The sequence below is a fragment of the Podarcis pityusensis genome (genome assembly GCF_964106645.2).
Source record: "Podarcis pityusensis genome assembly, chromosome: 7".
Lineage (NCBI taxonomy): Eukaryota > Metazoa > Chordata > Lepidosauria > Squamata > Lacertidae > Podarcis > Podarcis pityusensis.
In genome coordinates, this window is record NC_138031.1 from 59,256,333 (window position 1) to 59,283,139 (window position 26,807).

The following is a 26,807-nucleotide window of genomic DNA, read 5'->3' on the forward strand; positions in this document are numbered from 1 at the left end:
AGGCACTGTAAAAGCGTGTGTGTGTGCACATATATATAATGCCATCACTGAGCTCACAAATTTGGGAGTAAACCCCATTAAATTCAATGCTTTGAGTAAGTATCCTTTGGATTGCCTTCTTAGTTGAAGCATTAGTAATCAGGAGCCTGGATCACCAGAACCACAAAACTATTTTGCAGGTAGTAAGTTTGTAAGATCTGGTAAAAGGAAACCATAATCTGAAAACGTTAAAAAAACACACCACGGAATAGTACTTTCATATAAACATAGATGGCACAAATAGCTTCACAGAAGTTCCACTGTTGCTTACAGCAGTGCTTTTGAATCTGTGCTCAGAGCTTAAATATCGGATTTGATGAGTTGTTTGTCATGGATAACTGTCATTTAGAGTGGACCATGGTGGTACCGGCTACATTATAGCATGAACCCAATCTTCTTAATAATGCATAAACATATAGTTCTGTCATATCAATCAAGGCAGAACAAATAGATTCTCCCAAGGGTATTAACTTCTTATAGTGGCTCTCTCCACACACACACCCTCCTGCAAGGGATTGAAATAATCTGCACACAGACATGAGGCTGCCACCCATTTCCAACTGTTTCAAAGATTAAGAGAGATTCTGCTGTTATTTAATAATTGTCACTGTTGGTGGTGGTGGTGGTGTGTAGGGGGGCTAATGCACATATTTAAGCAGTGTATTAAGTCCATTGGCTTTTTTCTGCTTGGACCGGATCTCTAGGACATGGGGAGCTGAGATGTAAACAAATGTATATTAAGCTCTCCAGTGAAAGAACATCTACCCACTGTGGTCGCTTGCTGAATAACAAATTCTCCCTAGTCTCCACTTTAGTCTGGTTTTTCCACCGATCAATGGTTTTCAAGTCTGATCAATGTAAATTAAGAAAAAAGAAAGCAATAATAAAATATAGGCAAGCCCTTTGATCATGAAAATGCTCAAGGTTTCCAACTGATCTGTTCTGTAACAAGCGACCAGAGCAGGCATTTTCCAAATTAAGCCAAATGAATCAAGAGATCTTTTTTCCATATGGTCACAGAAATTGGCCTTTTGTCTACATGTGGAAAAGGGAGGTCAATAGGTGTGTGTAAGAGGGAAAATGGGGGTTTGCTGTCACACAGTACAGATCTGTGACTGACTGTTCTTAACACTGTGCATTGTGAAAATGTGGCCATTTCTGTAATAAAATTGCCTTTTGCTTTGTTGCTTGTTAGCCCATAAAAATAACTTGAACAGCCCTTACTACGAAACATCAAAAGTACACCTATGGCTTAAACTCTGACACAATCAGAGGGTGTTCTGTTCACATGCAGAAAGTGAGAGTGGTCACACAGAGCTGCTAGTATGCAGTCAAGGACATCCCCATTCATTTAATTGCTGGAAGCAGCTCTGCTTCTGCACCCTCGGCTCACACAGCATCTGCACAACATTGAACGCAAGGCAGAAAACAACTTGCTTTCAAGTAGACAGACACATCTTTGGACAGGAGATAGTAGCACTATCCGAAACAGAATGGAGCACACTACAGCTCATAGCAATCTATGGAACAGCTCTGATGGACTGCAGACCATATGTTTAATTACACTTCCCTGTAGGCACAAGTTTAAGCTAAAGGGGTTGGCAACTGGTACTTGAAGCTTAGCACTCTGCCATGATGTGGTGTTCCTGCTCTCCATTCCTGGCAGAACTGAGAGCAGTTTTCTACTCCCTGCTACTTCCTTTCCTCTTTTATATAACCTGCCTTTTGCTCTTTCCTAAAACTTGCTGTTTCTCAGATGCAGACGCACATAGGCCAAGTTGGCAGAGGCAAGAGGAATCCTCACCACCTAGAAGTCCTAGATTCATTGTTCACTGAGATTGTAAATGCTGCTACAAACATTAACAATTGATTAAGCAAAAACTCCAAAATGGATCTGTGATTATATAAAGCGCCACACAAAGAAAAAGGCATGGCAAATGCTGGAATAAAGACCTTCATCAAAATTATCTCTGGCTCTCTCTCATACCCTATTCCAAAATGTGTACACTAGAATCTATGCCAAGTTCCATTAAAGCAGTAGAATTCCATAATAGCAGGCAAATTTCGCAATTATTGTTCAAATCCTTAACATTATTTTTTTTTAGTGTCACAACAACAAACATTCTGTATTTGCACAATACTTTTTCCTTGTGGTGTTTTAACACTTTTCATCAATAATCTCTGGTAATCCTATCAAATTGCACCATAGCCTTTCACCAAGAGCCAAACTGTAAATACAAAATGGACCGGAAGGACGAACCTGATTTTAACACAATGAAACCCATAATGCAGTTCAATTGCAAGCAAGCAGCAGGTATAAAGGAGCGACACATAGCTTTTCACAATGCCTTAAGACTACAAATGTACACTGCAGTTAACGCAAACATATATAGATATACTGTAGTTTAAGCTAGAAAACAGTTGGCATTAGCTGATCCACCTAAGTGAAAGTGGGCATATACCACAGAATGTCATCATTACCAATTTCCACCTGCTGCTGTGACTGTTATGTGTGCTCTATTGAGTAGTCACGTTGGGTTCAGTCACAATCAAATGTGTGGGTAAATAAGATCACTTTGGATTGAATATCCATCTGCCATGTGATTGTCTTGACCCTGGGATCAGACTCCCTTATTCAGACAATTCAGAGTGGGAGAAAGAATTGCAATCTGAACCAGCCATAGATATATAGCAAACCAGAATCACTTCTACAAGAGGAACTTGTTTTGCCAGTATCTATTTATCCCATGGGGGTGGGTTGCCCTCATCTGACTCTGAGCCCTAGTGAAATCACAAGTCTTCCCCACTCCGCCAAGTCAACACTGATAAACCAGACTGAGTCCCCTAAAATAAAATGATTCCTCTCTTGGAAGGCATCACTAGCTACTGAGACAAACTTGTCAGAGTCTTCAGGATGACTGCTGCTGAAACAACATTTGAGCTTTGCTCGTAGAGTCTTCAACGTGGGCTCTGCATGAGGAGCTGTCCAGAGTGCCAGAGAAGCCTGGCCTCACTCTTGTGTTGCTGAAGCCACTGCTCAAAACAAAATCAGGATGCTTTTCAATATGCCAGCTGTAACGGCATATGCCAGATTATTTTCACAGATGCTTGAATCGAGTCTTTTCTGTGTATCCTACAGACCTTTGTACCTTTTGGCTCAAGTTTCTCCAAATGGCTTGCTTCATTTTATAATTTATATAAAAATAAAACAATTGTCCAGGAGCACCTTAGAGACCAACTACCGTAGTTTTCGCTCCATAACACACGTTTTTTTCCTCCTAGAAAGTAAGGGGAAATGTCTGTGCGTGTTACGGAGCGAATGCTTCCCTCCTCCGTGGTTTCCAGCGGGAGAAGAGCCGCTGAATGGGGAGGAGAGAGGGACAGAGTGCCTGCTTCTTTAAAGGAGCAAAGCGGGAGGGGAGAGGAGCCGCTTACACGAGTGTAAGCGGCTCCTGTACGGTTGGCTCCTTTAAAGCAAGCAGGCTCTCTGTATCTCTCTCGTCCCCACTCAGCGGCTCTTCTCCCACTTTGCTGGAAATAGCAGGAAAGATTTTCAGCTCGCTAAGGGGGGGAGGAGGGAGAGAAGCAGAGCCTGCTTGCTTTAAAGGAGCAAAGCGGGAGAGGAGCCGCTTACACGAGTGTAAGCGGCTCCTGTCCGGTTGGCTCCTTTAAAGCAAAAAGCAAGCAGGCTCTCTGTATCTCTCTCCTCCCGCTTTGCTTTTCAGCTCGCTAAGGGCGGAGGGCGGGGAGGAGGGAGAGAAGCAGAACCTGCTTGCTTTAAAGGAGCCTACCGGACAGGAGCCGCTGTAAGCGGCTCCTGTCCTGTAGGCTCCTTTAAAGCAAGCAGGCTCTCTGTCCCTCCAGCAAAGTTTTTCAGCTCGCTAAGGGGGGAGGAGGAGGGAGAGAAGTAGAGCCTGCTCCACGCGTGCTCCTTGTCCCTTGAGTGCTTTTCCTTCCCTCCCCACTTAAAATGTGGTTAAAAAGCACAGATCCACATGGATCCTCAGGATTTTTGCACTGGGTCACCCCAAATTCACCATCAGATCACATAGCATGTCCATGGCTACAGTTTGCACCAAAAAAATCACGCACCCACTGTTGCCTGGGGCTGCAGTGGTGCAAAAACGTGGTTACAAACATGGATCCACATGGATCCTCAGGATTTTTGCATTGGGCTACCCCAAACTCACCGTCAGATCACATGTCTGTGGCCACAGCATGAACCACAAAAATCATACATCTACTGTTTCGTTTAGAATATTTTTTTTCTTGTTTTCCTCCTCTAAAAATTACATGCGTGTTATGGTTGGGTGCGTGTTATCAAGCGAAAAATACGGTAAGTTTGTTCTTGGTATAAGCTTTCATGTGCATGCACACTTCTTCAGATATTTTATAAGTAAGCCAGCAGAGCAGCAGAAAAGCAGGAAACGCATCGAGGCCACCCGAGAATTTTTTTGTCAACTAACTGGTTGACATCATGGGTTTGCTTCAGAAGTAATAATATGCAGCATTTTAAACATATCAACCCTTTTCAGCTTGTGCTGAGAAGTACCGCAAATCTGACTTGGCTTCATGATTATCAATGACATGGGACATTTCCGTAGATGTGTCTGATACTGTAGTTATGAAATAGAAGTGGGTTCTATAGAACTGTGTGGTCTCTAGCAATTAGAATATTTTTAATTTATGACTAAATTGAATGTATTTATTATTATTTGTGGTTGATTTCTGATTTCTCTTTATATTCATTATGGACGTAATGATTCACATTCGATTTGGTGGAATTACCACAATCTGCCCTGAGTCTATGAGATTGTTTATGACCTTTCTATCCACCTTTTTTTTCCTCAGTGAGCTCACTATGGACTTCATGATCTCTCCTTCCCTATGTCATCCTCACAACAACTCTGGGAGGTTAGGTTAGGTTGAGAGACAAGTGAACTTCATGGCTGAGTAAGGATGTGAACCCTGGTCTCCCAGCTCATAGCCCTACTCCTCTACACCTCCCTCGCCCACAGAAATGCCGCAAACAAAACATATTCAAGAACCCTGAAGGAACATGCACTGGAGAACATCTAGTAGGATTGGGCTCAGCTCTTCCACACCCAATCCATTTTTGGGACCACTTCAGAGCGGCCCCAATCCAGCTCAGGATCCAGATCCAGACCTTGAACTTATTTCAGGCCTTGCATAGTATTAAAAGTTTTAAACCCTAATAAAACAGGTAGTTGGGAGGGTGATAGGAGGTGCCTCTCTTTCTTCCTGCTACCAACCACATGTTTAATTAAGCTTTCTAACCCTGCTTTTGATAGTTCTGGATCACTCCAGGCAAACCTGATCCTACCCAGGGTAATCTGGATGTGCACTTAACGGATACTTTTTTATATACTTTTGTATTGTTGTTTTGATTTTTGCAAACCACCTTGAATTTTCTTCTTATGTAAGGCAATATATAAAGGTTTTTAATCAATAGATCAAAGCCAAGAAAGCATATGATCTTGTCCCTCAGGCCATGTCAGCTTACAAATGCTCTTTGCTGACCTACAGCCATTTAACATGATCAAATTGCAATCTGATTTAAGGGAAGGGGTTTTCTTTCCTCGATGTTTCGGTGGCAGAGTCTGCCAGGTCCATGTGCCCAACATATGACAAATACATTTTTCCCTCAAACAGGCTCCTGACAGTGTGATCAAATGATTACCCCACCAGAAGATCAAAGCAACATCCCTGCCTTTTGTATCACCTTGCATTTGGAGGGATAACATTTTGGCCATGTTAACTGGTCTCTCTTACAAAAAGGAAAACTATAGAAAACTTCAAAGAGGAACAGGGATGTGAAAAATTGCGTTACCACTTCCCCGCATTTCCTTTCCATTCTAGTTAGACAAAAAGAGCTTGGAGAGGACTGAACACAGAACACTCAAAACTCCTTTATCCTGCCCTGAGCACCCTTTCCCCTGATTGCTGTCTAATAAAAACAGGAACTTCATTTTATCTGCATGTGTATAAGATTAAAATATCTGTCCTCCCGTACCTCATCCTTCTTTTTCTACATGCCTAATGTCCAGTGAGTTACCTCTGGGCATTCCAGCTCCCCCCTCCCTTTGCCACAGGATCTAAGCACTACAAAATGTTCAAAAAATAGCAACAGCAATAACAGCCTCCCTTCTCTTTTCTGAGCCAAGAGAGAGAGACATAGTTTAATTAGTATAGCGTATGTTTTCATTTGCATGGATAACCACGTGTGGGAAGCTGTATCCCTTTGAAGGGTTTTAGGGAGGGAAAGGTAGATCAAAGAGCTGGGGCTTCTTTTTAGAGGTAGGGAATTGGGGGAGGGAGGTCCCTCCCACTGAAGGAAAGCATCAAGGACCCCATCAGCTACCGATCAGCTGCACGGAATGGTGCTCGAACCTGATATCGCGAATCCTAAATCCCCAATCTATTAGGCTTTTATTAAATGCATCTGAACTCAATTTCCTGGGTTACTGCAACAGATTAAGAGGCTGTCCTTTGATGTGTCTCCCACAAACCTTCCTAGTCGCCACACCCTCTTCCTCTCTCCACTCCGGGCCCCAGGACTCCTCTGCACTGAGCCCTGCTATTCTGCATGCCTGCCCAGTCACATGGAGTTGTTGGAGGAATGAATCCAAAAGAAACAGCCCATTAAAAACAGAAACAGCTGTAACAATTTTACATGCCATGGTTCTGATTTCCTTGATTTCTGGGTCTTCCCCTACACACACACACACACACACACACACACACTCCCCCCCTGCTTTTTTTCCTATCCTGTTCCATTTTTAGAGATCAGTTTTCAAATATTGGGTGGGGAGGAAGCAGGTTGGTTTCCCCACTGTCGCTTACCTGGTGATTTTTGAAGTTTGCCCTGGGTTTCTCATAGGTGGTGGCAGCTACCCAAACCAAAGTGGGGGGGGAGTGAGAGAAGGGGGGAAGGAGGGGGGAAGGAGGGAGAGAGAGAGAGAAGGCGGTAGAGCGGGAAATAAAGGAAGGAAAGAGGTAATTCTACAGCAGTAGAAGAGACTGACTCTTGAGTACAGGTGCAGAGTTTTATATTTGGAGGAAATGGGTTCTGTTTTTTTCAATCTGTTAATGTTTCTCTCCCTGAAATCATGTAATGGATCACTGCATTTTCATTCTGTTTGAATAAGTAGCACCCAAATTAACTATTCCTTAAAGTTGTCTATGTTAGTGCCTTGAGATTTGCAGCAGCCTTTATTGAAGCTCACCAGCCAAGCAAGGCAGTCCTACAATTGCAAGTTAGTAAACATCAGAGTTGCTAAGGAAGAATGAAGCCAGCAGGTGGGGTAGAGAAAGCAAGGAATTGTCCCTACTGGAACCAACTGATGGTCTACTAAGTGTCTGTGCCCTGTCTTCCCTCTCTGAAGCATGATTTTGAACATGATCCCACTTTAAATTGGATGATGATGCAGAATGAATTCTCGGACAGTGGCTAGATTCCATGCCAAATGACCATTAAAATTTTCATTTGTGATAGGAAGGTATAGATGATGACAACGATGGTGATATTTTTTGCAATGCAAAGAAAATTTTGGATACCTAAACTTTCTTGTAGAAAATGCTACGTGTAACTGTCATGGCAAACAGATTGTCACAACTTACAGCAGCGTATTGTGCTCCATGGAAGGGATTGCAAAGGTCTTCTAGTGCTATCTTTTGCCAATGCTGGAAATTCATTGCTACAGCAACGCTCAGAGGTGGCTTCTGCTTAAAAGACTCTAACAAAAGAGAGCACAGGCTGATGCGGATGTCCGTTGTCGAAGAAGAAGAAGAAGAAGAAGAAGAAGAAGAAGAAGAAGAAGAAGAAGAAGAGGAGGAGGAGGAGAAGGAGGAGGAGTTTGGATTTGATATCCCGCTTTATCACTACCCTAAGGAGTCTCAAAGTGGCTAACATTCTCCTTTCCCTTCCTCCCCCACAACAAACACTCTGTGAGGTGAGTGGGGCTGAGAGACTTCAGAGAAGTGTGACTAGCCCAAGGTCACCCAGCAGCTGCATGTGGAGAAGTGGGGAATCGAACCCAGTTCACCAGATTACGAGTCCACCACTCTGAACCGCTACACCACACTGGCTCACAACTAGCAGTTGAAATGTGTGCTTATTAATGGTGATGGATAGGCAAGTCGCCCTCAGACCATCATCTGCACTCTTGTAGCAATGACGCCACTTCTGCACTACATTTAAAGCAATATCATAACACTTCATACAGCTAAAACTTCCCCCAAAGAAGCCTGACACCTGTGGTTTGTTAAGGGTGCGTTGCTGAGTGCTGTTAAGACCCCTATCCCTGGGCTGCAGTTCCCAGAGTGGTTTAACAGCCATCCCTCTCCCCAAGCAACTCTAAGAATTGTAGCTCTATATGGGGAATAGGGGTCTCTTAACAAGTCTCAGCACCCTGATTCTTTGAGGGAAGCATTCATTTTTAAAGTGATACTACTTTAAATATAGAGCACCGATGGTTCCTTAGTCACTCTAACTACAGAATTCTCCCCCACTAAACCTACATTTTCCCTGGGCTTGGTGTGGGTACTTGTACTGTCAGCACAGCAATGGTGAGCGGCTGTGTGGAGATATTCCCAGACAGAGATGCGGGCTCCTAAATCTATGGTGTGTGTTTCTAACTCATACGCAGCATATAAACATCATATAGCAAACCTAGGAGCACAATGGGGCTAAAGCAACTGTTTTAAGTAAACTTAAACAAGATGGCAAATCCCCAGCTGTGCACAAATGTCTGATCCCACATTCCATTTTGGAACGACTGCCCATAAATACAGCAAGTTTCCTTTGTGGCTTGCTGTCAATTAAATAAACACCACACATTCCTCTCCCCCTCACTTTGCTAAGATAGCTTTATTCAGACCATTAGTTCATTAGAGCATGCTACGCTTTACTGTGGTGGATTCCCAAACTCTGCATTTAATCATAAAATCCACTAAAAGCAAAGAGATTGGATGTTAGCACGTAAAGCAACAATGCTGCACATATGACAAAGCAGCTAGGCTAGTGATATGACTTGTAGGGTTTGTACAATCCAGGCTCACATCAAGTACAAGATGAACAAACAAGACTAGTATAGTGGGCTTTGTTAGCACCTGGCCTTTTAATAAGGCCCCTATTTGCACCACCAGTAGGGGATGAAAATCCTGAGAAGCCTACCTGGAGGTTCCACTTCTGGCAGATGAAGGAGCCCAGCTGTAGTACCTCTGGCAGAATGAAGGATGGAGGAGAGAGGAAAAATATCAAAAGCCCCAGAAAGAGGGAGGAGATGCCCTTCTATGGGTGTATTCAGACATGGGCTAGTGATAATAACAGTAGTGCTTCTGTTCCATGATAACATCAGGAAATAACTATATGTCACTATACCAACCCAAATTTCATCATTTTACTGCCACAACTTTCCAGGTCAAGGGGGCTGCAAAAGGATTTTTCTTTAACTGTATAACACAGAAATGAATGCTGAACATGCACTATTTCCATCAGTTTTCTGGAAGCAGCTTTCACATCATGTGAAAGTTCAGATGTAATGTAGAAATTAACAGGGAAAAGGAATAAACTGCCATGTGAATGCAGCCTATGCCCTAAACGGCCTCAACCCAGTATACCTGAAGGAGTGTTTTTAATGTTTGATGTTTTATCGTGTTTTTAATATTCTTTTGGGAGCCGCCCAGAGTGGCTGAGGAAACCCAGTCAGATGGGTGGGTTATAAATATTTATTATTATTATTATTATTATTATTATTATTATTATTATTATTTTCATAGGAAAGAAGAAGACAAGAAGCCCAGTAGAGAGGAAGGAAAAGTTTGGACAAAAATAAACAAAAAGTCCCTTGCCTTCCCTGCCATTAATGTACAGAGCTGATGTCACAAAGCTTCATCTCCATGCTTAAGTCACTGGGGATCCCTTGCCAACGGATTGCCCTCCCCACAGAGGCATGGCTGGCCCCAACATGTCTGACATTTTGTTGCCAGGAGCAAGCCAGGTGAGTTTTTCTATGCGGGGGGCAGGGATTATCAGGAATTGTGTTGCTGCAGCAAGTGTGGAGGCCAGATTGTGATTCCCAGGATATATTTTTAAAGAATGCTGTATTTTTTTATCTCCTTCCAGATTATATTGAATTGGTTTTGTTGAATTGGGTTTATTGCTTTATTGTGCTATAACCTGACTTTGGATCATATGTTTAATAGCAGGCTAGAAATTCTCATAAATAAAATGTGTTAAATTTCTCTGTTCCTCCTCCATTGCTAAGGACAAGTCGGGGGGGGGGGGGACATATGGTCATGAAATCAGAAGCAGCCACTTATTTGGCCCTAAGCATTTGTAAGGATAAGGAAAGAAATCCATTCAGTTCATATGTTAATGCAAACCTAACAAATTTGTGTTTTACTAACCAAATTCGCAAACTGAAATTTGCAGTTCTCTGAATTTTGTGATGCGGTCATCCAGCCCCCCCCCATGCACATAATAATATGTTAGTGGAAAATAATGTACAAAACCTGCATTCTAGTGGGGGGGTATTATTTTATTATTATTATTATTAGCTGAATTCATATACCGCTATATACCTGCAGATCTCAGGACGGCAAAGACATATGCCGTAGGCAAAAAGTATACAAAAAGGCATATGCTAGGGAAAACATGGTACAATTTTCATGCTGACTTTTTTCCCTTAACGTATGCAGAAATGTTGTGAAGAAAACTTAAAAGAATGGAAACATGAAAAACTGTAGGAACTGACATTGAAAGATTCATCCACCCCAAAGCATTTGTTAAAGGCACACATACCATCCAAGTTTTGGCTTCTACAAAGGTGGGGTGGGTGAGAAACTGATATCCTGGTGGCTGAGATAAAGTGGCACTCTTTTTATCTGTCGTTTCAGTCTGTCCCAAGCAGAGTGGGCATACTGGTGACATGCAGACACTACAGAGATGAATATTCTCTGGGAAGTTTTTCTTTAATAAAAACTGTGGTTGATGAGGGTTGGGGTTTTTTTTTTTACCGTGAACCACACAACCACACAAGATTCATCTAGAGCAAACACACATGGCAACTAAGACCTCAGTTGCCATGTCTGGTTTTATAATCTATAAGGTCGCTCATCGTGCTGGAAGATGACCATAACAAGTCACAAAACCCTACACATTGCCAATGGTTTGTCTGTCAATGTGCAGCCAAACAACATGATCAAATTTTCATCTCTTTGAAACACAGAAGCTTCCTCATCATCAACTACTGCTCTGGAGCGTCTACATTAGCATTTAGCTGTGGCTTTTAAAATACTTTAGTTATATATATGCATGGAAATGCCTATTTCTCTGTTTCACTCACCTAGGTTGTTCAGAAGCTCTGGTGGAATATACACACAAATAAAAACTGTTCTGAAAATGCTTTTTAAAAAGCATTTTTAAGAAATGCATTGAATTTTCCATAAGGCTCACCATCACCATCGAGCGTCACATTGTATATTGCACACTTAAAACACACTTAAAACGTTTTATTTGCAGCTGTATAACTGACACACAGAAAAACTTCTGGCTGCTTGAAACATGTTGCTCTGGGTTTAATGCAGATGAGAGATTAAAAGTTAGTATGGTTGGAAAACCTAACTTAATTCAACAGAAAAGGAGTTCACAACTACAATGAACTCAGCACTGGCATGACACTTCTTTACACATTTGTCCCCCTACAGTGATTCTGGGAATTATATCCACATGGAACCTTAATAACAGTCTCTGGATCCATGACAAGCAGGTCCATTGATGGATATACCATTCTCTGATTAACCTAACTGCTGGAAAATGTGCTAACCCCCAGAGAACAACAGCCTTGAATGTGCTAGAGACCAATTCTGCTACTAGTTAGAATCTCTTCTACAGAGAAAACCAGTTATGTGCCAGGTGTCACAGATGAACTTTGATGTAGCTGCTCTGGGTTTGTTTTGATCCCAAGGAAGTTGTGCATCTTGTGATGCCACAGCCTTTGTGTGCAAAAAGGATCCTGCAGCTCATGGAGAAGGAAAGTGGTTTCCATTTGGCAAGCAGCAGGAACTTATATCCAAGATGCCAATGGGTCTGTGGCTGTATGGGATTTGACAGTGAAATCCTGTTACAAGGCTACTTAGATGAAAACTTTGTTCTCTTCCATGAGACTTGCTCCTAGGAAAGTGTGGATAAGATTGCAACTCTTAACTCTCTCTCTCTCTCTCTCTCTCTCTCTCTCCGTGTGTGTGTGTGTGTGTGTGTGTGTGTGTGTGTGTGAAAAAGATGATTTTAAGCTAACAAAACAAGCTGGAGACTAGGGAGGAAGAGGGTTGTCCTTGCGAACAGACTGGAATCTAAACATAGCTCCCTTGGTCCATGCTATACAGACTGAGAGTGCCAAGTATGTGTGTCACCCAGAGCCATATCTGGAACTATGACAGTGATGTAAGATTCCAACCACATCCTGAAAAACATCAACTGCCTTATTCAAAAATTCCACTCGTTTCCAGTGCCAGATTCCATAGGTGGTGGTGGTGGTGTTTTTTTAATCAGCTGGGATTTTACACATTTTCCATCTGGCTAAAACTCCTCCGTGCTCTTTTCTCACAAAATGCAGCAGGATTTCCTTGCTTTACAACATAAAGGGATATATCACTTTCAAGGATATCTCACTCTCCCTCTTTTACTGGATGCAAGGAGGGGGGAGGGAATTGTGTTTCACCAAAGTTTTCTGCAACCTTTGTGAATTTGTACAAATTTGAAGCTGCGTCCAGGCTGCAGGCTCACAGAATTGACTTCTCAGCCTGGGGCTCTATTTGCTGCATCCTTTGGGCATGTCCAGACTGCAAGGACCTTGCTAGGCCCTTTAAAGGTCTGGCACAAATGTGCATGTGCTACTTTGCGTGAATAGATGCCCCTACACTGTAGAGATTGTTAAAGGAATACAGATAAAGGGCAGGAGATCTGGAGCCCACCACAAAAGATCCAGGATTCTGGGCTCTTAGGTCCCTAACAACACCCCTGCCAGATAGGCAAGCGTTTCTCTGCAGCGAAATCCTGTACCTGCCAATCAACAAGGCTCACCAATACTATTGGTAACATACTGTCCCTCTCCATTTGTCTTATTTGTTAAATAATGATTTTTTTCATATTAGTATTGATAATATGGTATATATATTTTTTAATCTGATTAATTTTGTTAAGAAAAGCATTTACATATATGGGCGGTTCACAATAGCTAGCAACACATTTAAAAGATTATTCCCTTGGCATTGGTCTCTATCGGGGGTGCTGCAAGGGCAGGATTGTCAGAAAGAAATCTAAGAGCCCATTCAGCAGAATGAGAACAGCTGCCCCACCCCCAATGCAACAGGGCTGGCTTACCGCATCTTGAAGTAATAATACTCATGACCATCTGAAGATGGTTGAAATGAGATAAGGCCATTGCATCCAGAATCTAAAATTACAGGCCCTTATGAGAGCAGCAAACATACCAGGAAACTATGAGCCAAGCAAATACTATGCTGGCCTGATGGTATTGTGTACAGGCAACGACTGATGAATGCGCATCTGAATGAAGTGCAATTGTGCACACATGCATGGCGCCAAACTCAGATGTGACCCCAAAACACCACTAAACACATCACAAAAAGGGCAGAAGGGGAGCAAGATGGAACAGGGAATGGAAGTCCCATGCAAAATAGTGACTAGCTGTACATAGCATTCTTTGATGTTTGACTCTTTTGTATTTTATTTTCTGTGTACTGCTTACAGACAATTGCAGTTCAGTAGTATAAAAACTGTACACACATACATACATGGGGGGGGGGGAGAAAATGAGCCGACATTCATTGTAATCATAATAAACAACTTTTATTCAGCCTCTTTCCCATTCCTTCTAATTTCTGAGATTTTACCAAGCATTTCTCACATACACACACACTTTGAAGTCTCTCTTTCCAGCAAAAAGGGCTATTCATGTCCTTTTTAAAAGAAAGAATGGGAGAAAGCTGCAGTGCTCGCAACGCTGAGTACTTTTGAATTCAGCTCCAGAATCCAGGCTTGAGTAGAAATCCCCATTAAATGATCTAAAAAAAAGGTTAAGGTAAAGAACCCCTGACAGTTAAGTCCAGTCACAGATGACTCTGGGGTTGCGGAACTCATCTCGCTTTACAGGCCGAGAGGGCCAGCGTTTGTCTGCAACAATTTTTCCGGGTTATGTGGCCAGCATGACAAAACCAGAGCAGCGCACGGAAACGCCGTATACCTTCCCGCCGGAGTGGTACCTATTTATCTACAGTCATACCTCAGGTTAAAGTTGCTTCAGGTTAAGCGTTTTTGGGTTGCGCTCTGCAGCGACCCAGAAGTAACGGAACGCATTACTTCCGGGTTTCACCACTCGCGCATGCGCAGATGCTCAAAATGATGTCACCCGCATGCGCAGAAGCGGCGAATCGCGACCCACGTACATGTAGATGCACAGACGCGGGTTGTGTTCGCTTCAGGATGCGAATGGGGCTCCGGAACAGATCCCATTCGCATCCAGTGGTACCACTGTATTTGCATTTTGGGGCGTTTTTGCATTTTGGGGCATTTTTGCACTTTCGAACTGCTAGGTTGGCAGGAGCTGGGACCGAGCAACAGGAGCTCACCCCATCATGGGGATTTGAACCGCCGACCTTCTGACTGGCAAGCCCAAGAGGCTCAGTGGTTTAGATCACAGCACCACCCGCGTCCCTTATTAAACGATCTAGTCACACCTAATGCTTTATCACTGTTGAAGGCGAAGCCAAGTGGGATAAACCTGGCCACTGAGAAACAAGAAGACCCACACACACAACCCATGGGTAGGGACCACTGGGAAACCCATGTGAGCTACTCTGAACTTTTGAAAGAAAGAGTGAAATATTAACACAGTTTTTATTTTAAAAGAAAATGGAGAATGCATGCCTGCAGCTCAGTCCATAGCCTCCTTTGTGTGTTTGTGAGCTAAGTACAACATAACAGAATGGGGAAGGCTGTAGCTCAGTGGTGGAGCCCCAAGTTCCACCCAGATGGGGCTGACAGAGACCCCAGTCTGAAACCCTGGAGAGCCAATGACAGTCAGTGTAGAAAGACAACACTGAGCTAGATGGACCGATCAATTATTGACTCAGTGTATGGCACTTTTCTTGGGTCCCTGCAGTAAAAGAAGTAGCTGCATCTCAAGGCAGAAGGTCAGATCCACACTACCAAACTTCACAGCGAAATTGCTCACTATGGTGAAAATATCCTCCTCTGGCAACAAAGCCCCCATCCCCCCAGACCCTCTTCAGAATGCACATAACCAGATGGGGGAACCTAGGTGCAGTAAATAAATTAAATGACTGTAACAGTGAAGTGCTGAGTCCAGTCATTTCCCCCAAGAGAACAAGAACAGCTCTGTGGCTTTATTGGTGCTTGTAATTAACACCTGGCTCAAACACGTTTATTGGCAAAATAGGAGAAAGATGGGGGAATGGAGGGGAAATCAGCCTTGAAATTAATTGCCTGCCATTTCTATGGGCTCCTTTAACAATGGCATTATTAAAATGCAATCCTGAAAATAAAGAGAAGCTTGCAGCTCCCCATCTCTGTATTTCTATAGTGAGCCACGGTTTATATTAAAGTAATGGATTTCCTCCAAACCCAAAACACTGTTTAAAATTATTCTTACTCAAATGTTTATATGCTGTGGAATTATTTGTCAGAATGGTTCTTTTAACGTAACATCTTTATTGCCTTACTGCACCAGAAGACTTCATTGTAGGTGAATTTCAGCATTATGCGCACCTCAAATCTTGTAACAATACTAATGTACAGTCATACCTCGGGTTACAGATGCTTCAGGTTGTGGTTTTTTGGGGTTTCGGGGGTTGCGCTTTGCTCATGCGCAGAAATGCCGAATCGCAACCTGCACGTGCACAGACACACCGCTGCGGGCTGCGAACGTGCATCCCACACGGATCACGTTCGCAACCCGAGCGTCCACCGTATCTATTGATTTTAAGTGGGTTTTAAATATCATTTTTAAAGTGCTTTGATGTTCTGTTTCATCAGCGGCAGGCTAGAGGTCAAAGCAACAAAGGGAGTTAAGTGCACCTTCCCTTTGTTTTCTCTCACACTAAGATTTTGCTTTTGCCATGACTTCATTATAGGCATGTATTTAAAATAAGTATTTTTCAACTGGCTTCATTGTTAAGATTTGGGAAACAAGATATTTCAAGAGAGGGAGATTTTAATTTATTTATTTTTAAATAAAACTCTCCCTGGGAATGGAGTGGGGGCGGGTTGGAAAGCCATGGGGCAGTCAAACATTTTGACTTCCACCATCTTGGGCTGCAACCAAGCAAATCTCAGAAAATGAAATACACTCATCCAGATTTCATGTAGCACCCAGAATCAAAACTGTACGGGAAGCCTTAAATTGATTCAAATTCTCAAATGTTGTAGAGCTTATTAGTTCATTGCTAATGTTATGCATAAAAATGGTTCAGAATGATGAATGGTGATGCCCAGTCAAGATGCATGTGGAATCTTGTATTTAGGTACAATTGTTGTCATATTTTTGTAAATGCAAGGAAAACTAAAAGAAGAAACAAAAAAAAGGCAGGATACAGCAGTCAGGCAGCACCTGGGGCCTGTCTTCCACTGTGTCAACAGTTTGTCCAGATTATTCCAGCAGTTCTGAGGGCATCCTGTTTGTTCCACAGTGCATTGTTTTATAGAATTTTAAGCACCTGCTCTTTTTCTGAAACCCCTTTGTCTGGCTGGTTTTTATTTTTATTTATAAATCAGATATGTTCTCGTTGTCTTTCCTCGGGCTTATTAAAGTGCATGGGAGTCATGACAAAATATTTCCAAGGAAAACAACAACAGAAAAAAATGCATAGCTATTCTACTCAGCCCCTTTTAACCCATGAATCCACGTGCTGTAGTCAGATCAGCAAGTTCATACATCATAATTAAACCATTGTATTTTTGTTACCTGCTGAAGCTTCAGAATGCCCCAAAGAATATTGAAGCTTTGTTGGTGTTTTTATTAAGTACTTTGTGTCCTCAATTTGTGTTTTTATGTTGTGAACCACCCTGTGATGTTTGAATAAAGGGCAGTATACAAATGTAAGTAGTAGTAGTAGTAGTAGTAGTAGTAGTAGTAGTAGTAGTAATATATAATTATTATTATTATTATTATTATTATTATTATTATTATTATTACCACGCCCATCTGGCTGGGTTTCCCCAGCTATTCTGGGCAGCTCCCAACAGAATACTAAAAACACGATAAAACATCAAACATTAAAAACTTCCCTAAACAGGGTTGCCTTCAGATGTCTTCTAAAAGTCAGATAGTTGTTTATTTCCTTGGCATCTGCTGAGAGGGAGTTCCACAGGGCAGGTAGCACTACTGAGAAGGCCCTCTGCCTGGTTCCCTGTAACCTCATAGAATCATAGAATCATAGAGTTGGAAGAGACCACAAGGGCCATCGAGTCCAACCCCCTGCCAAGTAGGAAACACCATCAGAGCACTCCTGACATATGGTTGTCAAGCCTCTGCTTAAAGACCTCCAAAGAAGGAGACTCCACCACACTCCTTGGCAGCAAATTCCACTGTCGAACAGCTCTTACTGTCAGGAAGTTCTTCCTAATGTTTAGGTAGAATCTTCTTTCTTGTAGTTTGGATCCATTGCTCCGTGTCCGCTTCTCTGGAGCAGCAGAAAACAACCTTTCTCCCTCCTCTATGTGACATCCTTTTATATATTTGAACATGGCTATCATATCACCCCTTAACCTCCTCTTCTCCAGGCTAAACATGCCCAGCTCCCTTAGCCGTTCCTCATAAGGCATCGTTTCCAGGCCTTTGACCATTTTGGTTGCCCTCCTCTGGACACGTTCCAGTTTGTCAGTGTCCTTCTTGAACTGTGGTGCCCAGAACTGGACACAGTACTCCAGGTGAGGTCTGACCAGAGCAGAATACAGTGGCACTATTACTTCCCTTGATCTAGATGCTATATTCCTATTGATGCAGCCCAGAATTGCATTGGCTTTTTTAGCTGCCGTGTCACACTGTTGGCTCATGTCAAGTTTGTGGTCAACCAAGACTCCTAGATCCTTTTCACATGTACTGCTCTCAAGCCAGGTGTCACCCATCTTGTATTTGTGCCTCTCATTTTTTTTGCCCAAGTGCAATACTTTACATTTCTCCCTGTTAAAATTCATCTTGTTTGTTTTTGCCCAGTTCTCTAATCTGTCAAGGTCGTTTTGGAGTGTGATCCTGTCCTCTGGAGTGTTAGCCACCCCTCCCAGTTTGGTGTCATCTGCAAATTTGATCAGGATGCCCTTGAGTCCATCATCCAAGTCGTTGATAAAGATGTTGAATAAGACCGGGCCCAAGACAGAACCCTGTGGCACCCCACTAGTCACTCTTCTCCAGGATGAAGAGGAACCATTGATGAGCACCCTTTGGGTTCGGTCAGTCAGCCAGTTACAAATCCACTGAGTGGTAGCATAGTCAAGACCGCATTTTACCAGCTTCTTTACAAGAATATCATGGGGCACCTTGTCAAATGCCTTGCTGAAATCAAGGTAGGCTACATCCACTGCGTTCCCTTCATCTACCAGGCTTGTAATTCTGTCAAAAAACGAGATCAGGTTAGTCTGACATGACTTATTTTTCAGAAATCCATGCTGACTATTGGTGATCACAGCATTCCTTTCTAGGTGCTCACAGACTGTTTGCTTAATGATCTGCTCCAGAATCTTCCCTGGTATTGATGTCAGACTGACTGGGCGGTAATTATTTGGGTCCTCTCTTTTCCCCTTTTTGTAAATAGGGGGAAAGCATTAATAACTTCCTCATTTCTTGCAGAGAGGGAACCGCCAGAAGGCCCTCAGTGCTGGATCTCAGCGTCTGGGCTGAACGATGGGGCTGGAGATGCTCCTTCGGGTACACTGGGCTGAGGCCGTTTAGGGCTTTAAAGGTCAGCACCAACACTTTGAATTGTGTCCGGAAACGTACTGGGAGCCAATGTAGGTCTTTCAGGACTGCTGTTATGTGGTCTTGGTGGCCAGTCCCAGTCACCAGTCTAGTTGCCGTATTCTGGATTAGTTGTAGTTTCCAGAATTCTATCATGTGGGAAGCAGTTTAGAATGAAAGCAACGCCATGATCAGAGGGCAATGGCAAGGAAAATGGAATAAATGTCCAAGGCCTTTTTCCACAAAAAGAAATCCAAGCATAATAAGAAACGCAGTGGCTGAGTTATTTTGCTGCTGCTGTGAAAAACAGAGTTAATGCTCCACTGATTTTTTTGATTTTTTTTTAAGTATACCAATCTGGTATCGGGGGTCAAATGCAACCCAAGAAAGCTATGCTAATTAAATATAAGGAAGTTATTAATGCTTTCACCGAGAGCTCTCTGTTTCCAGTAAAACAATATAAGTCCATATAAGTCAATCCCTCGGGAGGTTGCAGACTCTTTCCTCAGAGGTTTTCAAGCAGAGGGTGGGTGGCCATCTGCCATGGATGCTTTAGTTGAGATTCCTGTATTGCAGAGGGTTGGATTAGATGACCCTTGGTCTCTTCTAACTCTATGATTCATCATGGTTGAAGACTACCTGGAATGTGGAGCTGAAAAAGACTGACACAAAGATATTGTTTTTATTGTGTGTGTCGTCGTCCCCCCGCCAGTGCTGCCAGGAAGCATTTTGGCCTCATCTGTCGATGGAGGGTTCAGCACAACTCTCTGCAACTTTAAACTGATAACACATTTCAGAAGTGGGGGCGGGGATGGACAGAGGCAGGTGCTGGGGAGATCAGGTCCAGGAGGATTCCAGTAGCACAGCAGCTCCTGCAATTCAAGCCCTCCCGACTGAGAAAGCCATTTCCAGTTGGATGAAGCCGAGTGTTTCTTTGAGCTTAAGTTGGCACTTATCTGAGGCATTTCATTCATTGCCAGGAAGCACATGCCATGTGTCAATCAGCCTCCTTTTGCGGCTTTAGGACCAATTAAAACAAACTTAAATCCACAGGCGAGGTATCCTGCCCAACAGCTGCACTTCTGCACTCTAACTCTTCTGAAGACAATAGTGAGAGGGGAACATCGGAATAAAGGATGATGGGGAAAGTCCTCTGCTTTCATGAAAGCTATTCTGCACGTCACGGAAACGCAGGCAGTGTTTATATACATCAGAAGCAGCCCAGCTGGCAGAACAAGGGCCAGCATTTACGCTGCCAATACTTAACACTGTTTAGGTTGAAAATTTGAACATCTTCAGAATCAGGTAAGCTACCTACAGGCTGACCTTGTGCACATGAAGCAGCGTGCAATAAAGTACTACCCATTACTGAGATAAAGACCACCTGTGCCACCCGCGCTGCCCTTAACTCATGGTTAAATATGCCAAAATCTTGCCCACTAATCCTATAGATTACAATTAGATTTTCTTTTGTTTTCAGTTTAGAATTTACTATATAAAACCCACTGATTATACATACATCCATAGATTCTGGAAGTGGCACTAGACCTGTCTAACATCTGATGCATGTTTGAACAAATATCTAACCTGTTTATGGGCATGTACTGCCATACTGGACGCTTAGCAATTATTGTGGAGGGAGGAGAAGCAGACAAAAGAGGGGCAACATCAGAGAGGGGGGAAACAAGAGAAGCAGTATGCTTCCAATGCTTATCTCCCACCAATTCCAATGATATTTATACATCCATTAAGCAATTCCCACATCTTAAAAATAAATAAATCAGGAATACTGATTTATTTATTCAGTTTAGACCCATGGAGAAAAATTCTTAAATGAAACTATTACATTTGTATCCCACCTTTCCTCCAAGGTGCTCAATTAAGTAATAACTGACTTATCATTGATTTCAGTGGGTATATATCCTATTAAAACTGAAAATAAGATTTAACCTCATTACATTAACTTTCTCTGCTGAAGTGCTGCATCTGAACAATCAAGAGGGCAGAGCAACAAATGTGCATTTTACCTTTGCACAGTAGGCTAGTTTCTAAACACACTTTCTTCCCTGTCCTCCATCCATCCAAGCCTGCAAGAGGCATTCTTAGAGTCCAAGGACACATTCCAGTCAAGCAAAAACACACTCCAGTTAAGGAAGGTGGGAAGCAGGGCCCAAGGGCAAATAGAGAGGTCTGCATTTGGCTAGAAGTTCCTCATCCCAAGTTTACACTGTCCTTGAAAAAGATATTTTTTTTAATGAAATGGTGCCGAACAATTTAAATGAATCAATAACTCATTTTTTGATACCAGATTGTGCCTTCACTGCCCTCTACTTCTCACATTCACAGGAAACAATCCCATGGAAAACTGTATCAGAACATTTTTAATAACAACAATAGCCATGATTTTAATGCTGTGAACTTGAACAATCCTGAGTAACAAACTTTCCCTCACCTTCCCACCAGATGCAGTTACTTCCAAATATATAACCAGGAATGTATGGCCCTGTGCACAATCCAAGCTGAGATGCTTTGTGAGAATCAAAGTATAATTTACTAACAGATCATCTTGTTTTCCAGTTTCTAAGAACAATTTAATCACTGAGGAAACCACTTACATTGGACATGATCCAACCAAAGTCAAGCGCTTTGGCATTCTCTTGACTCCAACAGGAAAGATAAGCATGCGCTTCTCTCTCTCTCTCATGAAAAGCAATAGGATTTAAAGATGCTTAACTCCGGCCATTGTGTTCTAGGCTACATTATGCCTTATGGGGTTTTTTGCAGCCTTACCCCCACCCCTACTTAATATGCATTAACTGGAAACACCGTTTACAATATTTTAATTCTAACAGTGCATTAATCACATACCCTACCAACTATGATAAGGAACTTGAGTATGTAGCCGTCTATAGTTTCCATTAAATAATGATAATGATAATAATGATAAAGATTTGGGGGGAAATAAATTATCCGTACACCACTCCAGTGTGTTATATGTAGCAATATGATCCTTAGCTGTGTTTTGCAACATAGCTTTAGCCTTGGGTCTTTCTTTAGACTTCTGTGACCATCTATTTCACAAGTAAAATAAATCACAAATAAGCCTCAGGTTTTCTTTTATTTCAGCTTTATAAATTACCCACATGGGGCAGGTATCCTTTGCACTCGTCATGCAAACCCCATCTTGAAAGCCAGAGGGGCCTCTGCCTGTGGATGACACTGATCACTTGATAGCTCCAGCAGCTGGGGGAGAACTGCTTCAGGGGCTGGCTTTCATTAGTCTTGCCACCTGGAGGAGACTGAATCGAAAGAAGGTTTTACTTTATAGATATGGAATAAAGGGGATAGGGATATACATCCGTTTATTTTGGGTTTCCTTCACTTATCAACAGAGGTGAAAGTAAATTGTGGCTGTGGGTTAATTCCCCAAAAGAACACCCCATACTGTATCTGTTCCTACCCATTTTTAGCACTGATTGTGCAGGGTTTTGTTTAGCAAATGCATCCGAGTGATGATTGTACCCAGCTAAGTGTCAGGGCTTTTGTGCTCTTACCACTTATTATGGCATACAGTGGTACCTTGGGTTACAGATGCTTCAGGTTATAGACTCTGCTAACCCAGAAATATTACCTCAGCTTAAGAACTTTGCTTCAGGATGAGAACAGAAACCGTGCGGTGGCGGCGCAGCGGCAGCGAAAGGCCCCATTAGCTAAAGTGGTACCTCAGGTTAAGAACAGTTTCAGGTTAAGAACGGGCCTCCAGAACGAATTAAGTTCTTAACCCGAGGTACCACTGTAGTTGCTATTGTTTTTCTCCAGCTTTTTTTTTTGGCATGCTGCCACACAACGTTGTCATTACTCAGCTAGTATTCTGCTTTTCCTCCCATTGCAATGGTCCTACTCTGAGAAGGACTAAGTTGGATACACAGCCTGTTCACATGATCTGTGAGCCACTTTGGGGATATCAGGAGAATCAGGATACAAGTCCACTAAATCAATCAAGCCATCCAAGCCCTCTCCACAGCAAAACATCCACTTGCTGAATCACAGCTTACCCACAACTCAGGTTATCTGTGTGGTTGCTGATAAACAATTCCCTCAAAGCAGAAGTGGTTTCTGCAGCGATGTTATCTGTGTGGTTCAGTGGTAGATGGATAGCCCCTGAGGGTACATCACACCATCTGAAAAAAGACCTGAGGATCCAGGTCTGTAGGCACACAATACAGCCATTTGTTGTAACAAAGGAGGTCTTGGGCCAAAATCATGTTGTGGTGGCAGATTTGTATTCCTTTAAAGGGAGTCCTGTCCCATTCACAGGTAAAGCAAGGTATGGAATGAGGATGCCGAAGCCAAAGGGACAGATACTGCTTGTCCATACATTACAATGAACAGAAATAAAAGCTGTCTCTACATATGTACAAGCGTTTGTGTGAAGGAGTACATACGTATTGATTTGCACAGTTCACCTTTTGTGTATACAAGTACACCAATGATACACTTGTTGAATCTTACATGTATAAGTGTACAGCTCAACTATTTGGATACACAGATTGCACACTCACTGAAAGAAACGTGTGAGAAACCCTATGAGTGTGCAGTTCTGAAATGTCCCATCGTGTCCTGCTATTGCCAACCTTTCACTTACAGCTTCTTTCCACAAGCGCTCCAGCCTGGTAAAGAGGGAAATGTCTGGAAGTTGCTCCAATAGAGAGTTAGATACATATATCTTCAGGCTTCCAATATGAACAGACGCTGCTACTTACTAATGGAACTTAACTGTTTTTTAAAATAGAAAACACAGTTGAGACCTAAAGCTTCTAACAACAGCCAGCCATCTTAATTGATAGCACAAACAACAACCAGGGCCCCTTCTTTAAATAAATAAGTATATAGCATTTGTGTGTTTTAGGTTGTTCTACTATTGCTTTTAATGTTCATTTTTGAGCTTCTTTTCCATCTGAAAAATCAACTAATAAATAAAATAAAATAAAAACTTAAGAGTAGACCCGTTGAAAAGAATGGACTTAAAAGTTTGGCATGACATTAAGTCAATTTATTTCAATGGAGCTACTGAAGAGTATGACTTGTCAGATCCAGGGCCAAAGAAATAAAAATGAGGATCTCATTAAAATTAGGATCTTGCTATAAGGCTCCAACGCAAACAAGAAGCAAAACAGCGAAAGACACCTCTGGAGGCTGGCTGCCCTTTCTGCACTTGTTCTTTGCCTCTTCCCTCATAAAAGTCAGAATCATTTGCATTCCAAAAGCAGGAAGAGCCGGTGGGCTGTTTGCAACTCCTGGCAACCTTGTCTTTGGTGATAGTCACAGGTGCAGGCAATTAACAAACCTGCCCCCAAGATGCGGCCCAGCAGGGTCTCCCTCACAAAACAGTAAAGGGACATCCTAGAACCCAGCTGGCTTACAAACAGAACTGAGGGGAGAGAGGCATTTGCGCCCATTTCTCTCTTTTCTAGCCCCCATTTTCTTTTGAAATTGAGAACACACGTCGGGAGTCACTTTGAAGTCAAAGTCGCAGAGGCTGCTTGAATGTGATATTATTGATTTCCATACAGTCCTCCTTTTCCGCAATGCGGATGTGCATTTTTGAAACCTGTTTAAGAGGGGGGCCTTTTGATCTGTCTCGTTCGCCAGAGCGATATATATATAGATTTGAAAGTATACAGACCTGGCGGGTGAAAAGGGATGGTTTGCCTTGCTCAAGACCATGAACCAAAGTCCAGGCCTTGAAAGCTCTTTGCAGCCTCTCTCTCAGCCGAAAGCAATTTTCTGGAATGGGGGAGTCAAAGGTCACCAACTGTCCAAACACAACAAGAATGACATTGTGCTCCTATGAGTTAACAAGAGAATAGATATTGTTTTAGGGGTATTTTCTCAGAGCTGGACCCCTTAGAGTAACTAAGAAATCCTGAAGGGATTGGCCTGTTGTTTTTCTTCTTTCATGTTTAAATTCTCACAAGCCACAGAGTAAGCAGCACAGAAAGATCGATGCATTTGCAAAATCCATATATATATATATATATATATATATATATATATATATATATACACACACACACACACACACACACACACACCTCTCCAGATCCTGAACCAACAAAAACCAAACTCTGTGCAAACCCCAGTTCTCCAGATGGCTTCACAAATGTAGAAATCCATAAATCTTCCTTTCATGTTTCTCATTTCTGAAAGCGTTTTAAGTATTTATCTATCCCTTCCCTCTTTTCGGCTAGCCTTTGGGTATGGGGGCTTGCAAACCCCCAGCCATCTCTTTTTAGCTTGCAGTCTGTACTTTTGCACACTCTGTTGGAAACAGCCCATCTAGTCACCAGCAAGCTCCAAGCATGACTTCATCCTTCAGAACAAATTGCTGTGAAAAGCGCTACACAGGAAGGAGGGCTGTAGGTCTATTTTTAAACACACTGCCTGTCTCATAGCTCAAAAGAGTGGTAAGAAAAGTTCAATCATTCAGGGCCTCTCAGTGTATCCTCTCTCCCTTTTGACTAGGCCTCCAGAAGGCAATTCCTCTGCTAGGAGAGAGGGGGTGGGGAAAAGACGGAGAGAAATCCTGAGGAGGAGACAGAGTCCAATTATACTCCATGGCCATAATCCAACATAAGAGGACAGCCTGCCTAATTCTGTTTGGGGTTGGGCAATTCAAGCATGCAGGTGCTCATATTCTACAATTTTGTTGCACAGCAGGGCCGCCTCAGTGAGGATTGCTTGCTTGAATGTTACCCGCACATCAACCAAACAGAAAGCCAGCAGTCAGAAAGTTTATTTCCCACCTATGCCTGACGACGTAAACCACATACTGATTTCTACACTGAAGGGCAGTGGCATAGCATGGGTTGCCAGAGCCCGGGGTGGGGCAAATGTTGTGCCCCCTTGGTGTACTAGGCAGCTGGGGTGGTGGCGTGTGCCAGGTGGGCACATGGTGCCTGTGTGGAGGGTGAACAGAGCCTGCCTCCAATGGGCTCCTCACCTGCTGCCTCCATCCACCTGCTCGCTAGACAAACCCACCTGCCACCGTGCCTCAGCTGCCAGGGCTCTGTGCCTGTCCTGGGGGCACCTGATCGCACCCCTTCAAAAATGTGTGCCTGGGGCAATGCCCCCCTGCCCCACCACGCTATGCCTCTGCCAAAGGGTGATATAACACTCACATTTTGTAGACGTCACATATGAAAAACACAGAGCATTATCCAATGCACCCATTCTATTAGGATTTTCTATTAGGATTTCTGTTTGTGCAATAGAACTTGTAGATGTCCCAAATATATTCCAGAGGGCTGCCAGGGGTGGGGGCAGAACAGATGTTGGGGGGGGGGAGAAGGAAGGAAAGTCCCAATGTGCAGCCAAAGTCCTTGTGATAAGAGAGCGAATGAATTGGATGCCACCCAATAGTTTTCAAAAGTCAAAATATTTTGAATATTTTGTGCTTGGAGGAGGTCATTGTTCATACAATGACTTCAGCTGATCACTGTGCGGAGGTGATGTGTTGAAACGAAGAGCAATAAATGGCAACTTTTAGGCGAGTGGACCTGGGGCTTTCCAAACTCTATCAGCCCCAGGCAGCGTGGAGGTTGCAGTCCAGTAACATCTGAGATGCTACAAGTTCCCCATCCCTGCTCTTAGGGCAAGGATATAGGGGGAAGTCTGGTGTCTGTTAGGAAACCCTACCTCACGGCACACAGTGTGAAATGCTGTCCAAAAAGCATGTGGTCTTACATGTTG

At 42.9% G+C, this 26,807-nt stretch overlaps 1 protein-coding gene across 10 annotated transcripts in view; it reads right to left on the reverse strand.

Annotated features, from left to right (window-relative positions):
- LOC308481672 (uncharacterized protein) overlaps positions 1–26,807 on the reverse strand; it is a 395,496-nt gene that overhangs the window by 39,882 nt on the left and 328,807 nt on the right. For 7 of the 10 annotated variants that reach the window (XR_013988772.1, XR_013988773.1, XR_013988774.1 and 4 more), the window contains one exon: positions 24,742–24,842. The exons of the other annotated variants lie outside the window; for them this stretch is intronic. The gene's annotated coding sequence lies outside the window, so the exon portion shown is untranslated. The remainder of the gene's footprint in view (positions 1–24,741; positions 24,843–26,807) is intronic. 10 annotated transcript variants of the gene reach the window in all.